Source organism: Myotis brandtii, unplaced genomic scaffold (assembly GCF_000412655.1).
Source record: "Myotis brandtii unplaced genomic scaffold, ASM41265v1 scaffold266, whole genome shotgun sequence".
NCBI lineage: Eukaryota > Metazoa > Chordata > Mammalia > Chiroptera > Vespertilionidae > Myotis > Myotis brandtii.
The window spans coordinates 12,241,656-12,248,703 of record NW_005360124.1 but is presented as its reverse complement, the minus strand read 5'-3'; positions in this window follow the sequence as shown (position 1 = coordinate 12,248,703).

Sequence of the window (7,048 nt, the reverse complement as noted above, 5' to 3'; positions counted from 1 at the left end):
TTGGCAATAGGCCACTTGATCATCATCTGTCATGATTGGCCTTTGAATAAACCAGAATAAATGCTGGCCATCTTCGGCACACCTTCCAGTATTCACAGAACAGGCTTCTTCTAACCCACACTTTTATGAAGATTGTTTATAGCTTTGTGCCTCTTGAAACTGTCTATGTAGTTAAGCAATTAGCAATCAAACTTCACATCACATTGCAGCACAAGCCAATCTGAAATGCAGAAATGCAAATTGTAGGGAATGAAAATAGATTTTAAGTTGTTTGCATATAAGTTGATTTCCATAAACAATTAAAACTTATCACATTTGCAATGATTTTTTAGAGGTGCCAAAGTAAATAAAGTAATTATATTACCCATTTGTGAACTTAGTAAAAGAACAGGTAAACTGTCATTCTGAATTTTAGAAGAGCCAATTTGGGCTTTAATGTAGCTGAAAACAGCAGAGTAAATTAAAAATATATGTAACTTTAAAACTTTGAAGTTATCATAGAATGTATATCAGTAAGTAAGTTAAAACTCCTATTAAAAAATTGAAATTGTGGAGAGGGAAACAGAAAAGAAATTAAGATTAACAAGAGATTTGAACTTAAGGGTTCATCTGCATTAAAACAGCAGCCACAACCAAAATGATAGAAAGTTAAATGGAATATATTTACTTCTCCTGTTTTCTCTGATTTAGGTAACTTTGAAACTACATTTAAAAATTAGGAAATTCATTTTTTTCCTGTCACCAGCTGTCAATTTAGGCAAGTCACTTTATCTCCTTGGAGAGAAATTTTGCTGTGCATGGAGCTAACATTTCATAAAAACTGTTAAACCAAAGCAACTTTAGGAAAATGCTAAAATGTCCTACTAGGGATGATACCACAGATTACAGCCTTATTACAAGTTAAATAAATTCTGGAAGTGGGTGTCTACTCTTCTTTGGAAAAAATGATAAATTATGTATTTTGCTTTCATCCTGAATCAATTTCCTGTCTTCAAATGGGATTTCCACTAACACACACACACACACACACACACACACACGCCTAATCATTGACATTGTGGTATAGTCATGTAAAAGCCAGACCCCACAGGTCATAGGTGGGGAAATTCCTGAGATTCTTAACCTGTGTGGCAAAAAGTAGAATATACTCCATTAAAAGCCAGATTTAGAATTGAAAGGTATATGTTTAGCAGGATTTTTGAAGCATTGAACACCTCATGGAAAATGGAACTCTTTTCTTTCATAGGAATGCTGCACATTTTTGAGAAGTTAATAACAAACAGTATTGCTTTCTTGTTGACCAACAAATGAAGAACATCCTAGAGATTTACGGTACCTTTTTCAAAAGAATGTATTTTACTCAGGTGAGAAATTCTATTTTTCTTGTTCATAAAATTCCTAATTTGATTTGTCTCAGTGAAAATTAAAAATGCGTATCATTGGTGGACCATAGAGAGTGTTTATTTCATCGGTTGAAACTCAGAGAGAAGCAAGGAATGGGGTGAGCTTCCTTGTTAAATGGTGATTTTGAAACCAATTGCATTTCAGAACAACTGAAACCACAACAATGTTGATTTAGGGAGTAGAGCTCATTTTATTTTATTTTTTATAATTTATGTGTTTAATTTTAGTTTGCAAAAGCATACTTTATTGAATTGAAAGTTTGAGGTAGATTAGGAAGAAAAAGGAAGGGTCTTTCTCATTGTTTTCATCAGACTATTGAACATTAAGAGATAAATAACCTGTGAAATAAATAACCATAACTAAATATCCCTCATCAATTTATTCTGTCCATGAAATTAATTCTTCTGCTGCTGGATTTTGGCATAGCAGTCTGCATCCTTAAATTCATCTGCTTTTGAACTAAAAAGACTCCTGAAACTCCCTTCTCAATCTCCTGGTACCATTTCACAATTGGCTAAGCATTGTGAAACCCATACTTAGGAATTTCTCCTCCTTGAAACATCAGTAGTTACAAGTAGTTGCTAGAGTCCTCTGCATGAGGCTCTGAGATTGTCCTTTGCTGAACATAAAAAAAGTCTGTGGGCCTTCAAGTAAGCATCAGAAGAAAGCATAAAATATTTGTGGATAAATTTAAATTATTCATGGCTTATGTTGTTTTCATGAGCTAGAAGGAGCTTGAACCAGGTATTTCAGAGTGAACTCTGTAGAATTCCAAGATACGCTACAAGAGTCAGCTGACACAGGAGAAGCAGGGGAGAAAGGTGATGAGCAATCCTATAATATAAAACCCTAATATGCAAATCGACTGAACGGCAGAATGACCAGTCGCTATGATGCACACTGACCACCAGGGGGCAGATGCTCAACACAGAAGCTGCCCCCTGGTGGTCAGTGCACTCCCACAGATGGAGCGCTGCTCAGCCAGAAGCTGGGCTCACGGCTGGAAAGCCCAGCAGCTGTGGCGAGAGCCTCTCCTGCCTCTGGGGCAGCACTAAGGACCCCTTGGAGGATGTTCGCCTGCTGACTTAGGCCCACTCCCCAGTGCAGGCCGGGCTGAGGAACCCCCCCACCCCAGTGCACGAATGTTGTGCACCAGGCCTCTAGTAAGATAAATATTCAGTTAGTGCAAGAGAGAATGGTGCTGAGCTGTGTAGCTCAGAAGAATAGGGGTGGAGAGCTTACAAGGAATTGTGAATAATACATAATGATGGTGAGAGATTGCTAAGGCTATAAACAGGTCAGTGGGAGAGGCATAGCAAACTTAACTGAGGTGACTATTGAGGGATACATTTGACTTTTCATCAAACATGGATTCCTAAAAAGTCCTGTGAAAATCTAATTGTCATAAAGTAAAAATATATTTAATAGTTATCTATTTAAAGAAAATATATGCCTCTAAGGGAAAAGGGAACTTTCATAATACTAATATCAATACCCTATATTATTTGAAAATTAAAGGTTTTTGTTTATATTGAGTTTTCTTAGAGCAATGGATTCAGTTGAGAGAGATATACACATTATTTTAGCTTTGGGTATGGCATCAAAAAAGGACAGAGTGGTATGGCCGGTGTTGCTCAGTGATTGATCATCAACTTATGAACATCATGGTTAGAATCTCGGTCAGGGCACATGCCGGGTTGTGGGCTGGATCCCCAGTGGGGGACATGCAGGAGGCAGCCGATCAATGATTCTATCTCATCATTGATGTTTCTATCTCTCCCTCTCCTTTCCTCTCTCTGACATCAATAAAAAACTATTTTTTTAAAAAAAGACAATGTTTCCAACTGAAAGAGGCTCTTGCAATTACTCTTTCAACTTCATTCTCCAGATGAGAAAACTGAAGCTTAAATGCTTCCGTCAAGGTCAACCAGGAGTTCACTGAGAGTTAACCAAATGTTAAGTGATTTGTTTAGGGTCCGTTGCTGGCTGGCTGAAACAATGAGAGCTAGACCCCAAAAGTCCTGCCTCCCCTTCAAGCCCCATTCTCCACATCACACTTGAATTGGGTAGATTGCTCTGCATAGAGAAGGAGATAGAGCCACAGGGCAGCTGCACACTTTTGTCCTTGGGGACCCTTTCCAGCTTCCAAATTCTATGATTCCATATCATCACTGCAAGATCATTGTAAGATCAGGGACTGCTAAAAGAAGGAAGAAAGGAAAAGGAGGGGAGGGGAGTTTTTAATTGATTTCAGAGAGGAAGGGCGAAGGAGAGAGGGGGGGGGAGAGATAGAGAGAGAGAGAGGGAGAGAGAGAAGAGGAGAGGAGAGGGGAGGGGAGGAGAGGAGAAAGAACTGTTATATTAGCTCCCAAATGTCCAGGGAGTATAGTAATATATCTTATAGAAGGAGAAAGATAATGTGAAAAGAATAAATTTATCTTCCAGAAAGCAATAAAGCTTTAAAAAATACCAACCCGGTTTCCCTTCTGTTCCCAGAATTTATCAAATATAGCACCTTAAATTGGTCCAGGTTTCACAGATACCAGAAGACCACAAGTGTGATGTTTTTGGAGATGCCATACATCTCCCAAACCAAGTCACTTTGTTCCAGCTTTTCTTCTGTGCACACCATTTAACTTAGCTCCTTGTCATTTCCTCTTGGAGGTTCCACATTATTCTGTAGTTCCATAAGTGAGCTCTTTATTTTCAACTGCAGAAAATGGATTATGTGAGAATTTGAGGGAGGGGAGGAGAGAGAGAGAGAGAGAGAGAGAGAGAGAGAGAGAGAGATTGAACACCATTCTCAAGCACCCACTTTTCTATTCTCTGCAAACTATCACAGAGATGATCCACAGATTAAGGACTCCAATTTTAATTTCAGGATTTGAAAAATATTTTATTTCTAAGTAGCAGCCTTACATCACCTATTTCTTATTTTGATATCTTTTTTCTCTTATCTAACATGCACATTTCTTGCTAAAAATATTTTAGATCATTATGCATTCATATGAACTGTTTAATGTAGCAACATTTTTTGTTGGATAACCCAAAGAAGAATAGGTATGAGCTGCAAGAGATATTAGAATTTCTGGGGAAGTTTCCTCATTTTACAGATGAGAAAACTGAAGCCTAACCCAAGTATATTAGAAGAGGGATAGCCAGGCATTTCCTCAGCTGCCAATCTATAAAGAATCCTAACATGTCACTAGGATGAGAGGTCAGAGCTAGATAACTCAGATTTTCATATAGAGCTATCAGTCTTCTAAAATATCTGGAACTGAAGAATGCATGGTGTAGTATGTTAACCAAGAGTACATGATTTGTTTTTATTATCTGAATTTTAATTTCCTCAATATGCCTCCAAGCACACTAATTTTTAAGGTCATGAAGAAAAGAGAAGAAATACATTAGAATGGGTGATATAGTCTTAGAGTTTTTAAAAACATTGATACTATTTTGGCCAATAGAACATATATGTCATTTAAATTTATTTGTTAAAATAAACACTTTAAAATTCAAATTATCTCTATTCCTACAAAATAATAAGAGTGAAAAAATAACGGTTCCTGGGATGCCAAAGCATGAGCTCATTTCAGATACTGCAATTTTTAAGAGGCAGACTTTACCAAGATTGTGGAGCCATGGCAACGTTCCTATCAGTGGATATAATTCAACAAATATTGATGCTGTGCCTGTGCCAGAAGGCTGGGGCTACACAAAATGAAATAGTAACCCCGTCCCTTCCCCCAGGACCTGACATTCTAATCATGAGAAAGACTTGCAGACATAAACAATACCCCAACCAGCTTACTGAGATAGCCAGAGGTCCCCGGGAGCATGGAGTATGGGAAGCCTGTATCCACTCATGGAAACTGAAAGGCTTTGCAGAGGAGGCCACATCTGGACTGATAACTGAGGGGTGAGGAGGAATTTGCCAAGTGGAAGAAGGCAGGAGAGGGGAACCAAGAAATCACCTGGTCAGCCTATGCAACAGTAGCCTAGAAGTTTGGGGAAATTATTTTGGCAAAAATGTTCAGCTAAAACATTAATGTTATTATTAAAAAGCATCAGCAAAAAAGTGGGGTGGTGTAGTGGTTGTAATGACACCGCCCCCCCGCCCCCCCCAGATCCCTGGACGGTACAGGCTCTTCCTCCGACTCCTGAGAGCAACACAGAGATGGCCCTGGGCTGTCAGGCTCCAGGAAGACTCATCTGAAGAGTGTCCTCGCCTATGGTCTCCTCTGCTTTCTGGGCACATCCAAGGGCTGGTCAAGGTGGAGGTGCCCCAACCTGAGACAGTGCTGAAGGGCTCCCGCCTACTTCAGAGCTCCCCGAGGGACTGGCTGAGTCCATCTGCACCACAGTCACTTTCCCCCCTTGCCCAGTCTTGCTTCCATCTTTTTCTCTCCACGACTACCCTTGATACATTTCCTGCATGCTAATCTCCATCGCAGGAGACAGGGACGAGGATGACTAAGGATTATAATATCACATTTCAACAAGCAAGAGCCACCGGTCTTACACTCCCTGAGGGTTTTGGTCACCAGCCTGTGGCTATCACATTTGAACTTTCCTCCTAGCACTCTGGTCTTAGAACAACCCTGCCCTTTCGGTCCCTTTTCGACAGCCTCCAAACCCTTCTCCCATTCCTACTTTTGAGGTTCTAGGGGTTTCCTGGACTCCTGGTTCCAGATGACTTCTCTGGAAGCTTCTAGCCCAGCTGTATTTCCAGAAATCCTCCAGAAATTTCTTCCCCCACATGGAACGCTCTGACCAGTCTTTCTCAAAATGTGGTCCCAAACCTGCCTTGAATCAGGTGCTTGTTTAACATCAGGTAATAGTCTCCACTCTAGTTCTACTGACCCCGTGAAGTTGGGCAATGGGGGTGGGATCTGTATTAGAAATAAGCTCGGAAGATTCTCGCACCTACTAAAGTTTGAGAATCTCTTCCTCAGAATCCGGGGACGTATTAAAAGGAAGCAATGGTAAGTGTTCCTGAACTGCCTGCTGAATCAGTTGCTATATGTAATTTAGTCAGCTTTGTAGTCCTGTGATGAAAACAGTGTTGACACTGGGTTTACTTTTGTTGGTGATGATATTGGGACTTCAGCTTGTTGTCCATAGGCAGGACAGAGCTGTCTAAACCTAATGAGGCTTCAGAAGCCAGACACCTCTGACCACAGCTGGGATAGTTTGGGATGTTGTTTGGATCTAGGGTGGGATGTGGGGAGCTATTTTTCAGAAAACATAGCAACTTGCTGAAAGAGAGCTGGGTGGCTATCAGTAAGTTTTCAAAGATTTGGTTCCAGCTCATTCACAAGTTCTTCTTTTTCGGGATGGTACAGAGATGAGTTTTAACGAAGGTGAAGCAACCAAGGATTTTCCAAAGTACACTGAAATTTAGAGAGTGCTACAGTTATTGAAAGTATTTTTTAAAAATCAGCTTAATTCTTAATTGTATAAGTTAATTCCTAATCTACACTAATAAAAGAGAAACATGGTAATTGGCATACGACCGCTACCCTTTTCATTGGCTAATCAGTGAGTATATGCAAATTAACTGTCAGCCAAGATGGCAGCCGGCAGCCAGGCACTGAAGCGAGCAGGGAGGCTTGCTTGCTGCAGACTCCAACGTTCCCCGCCT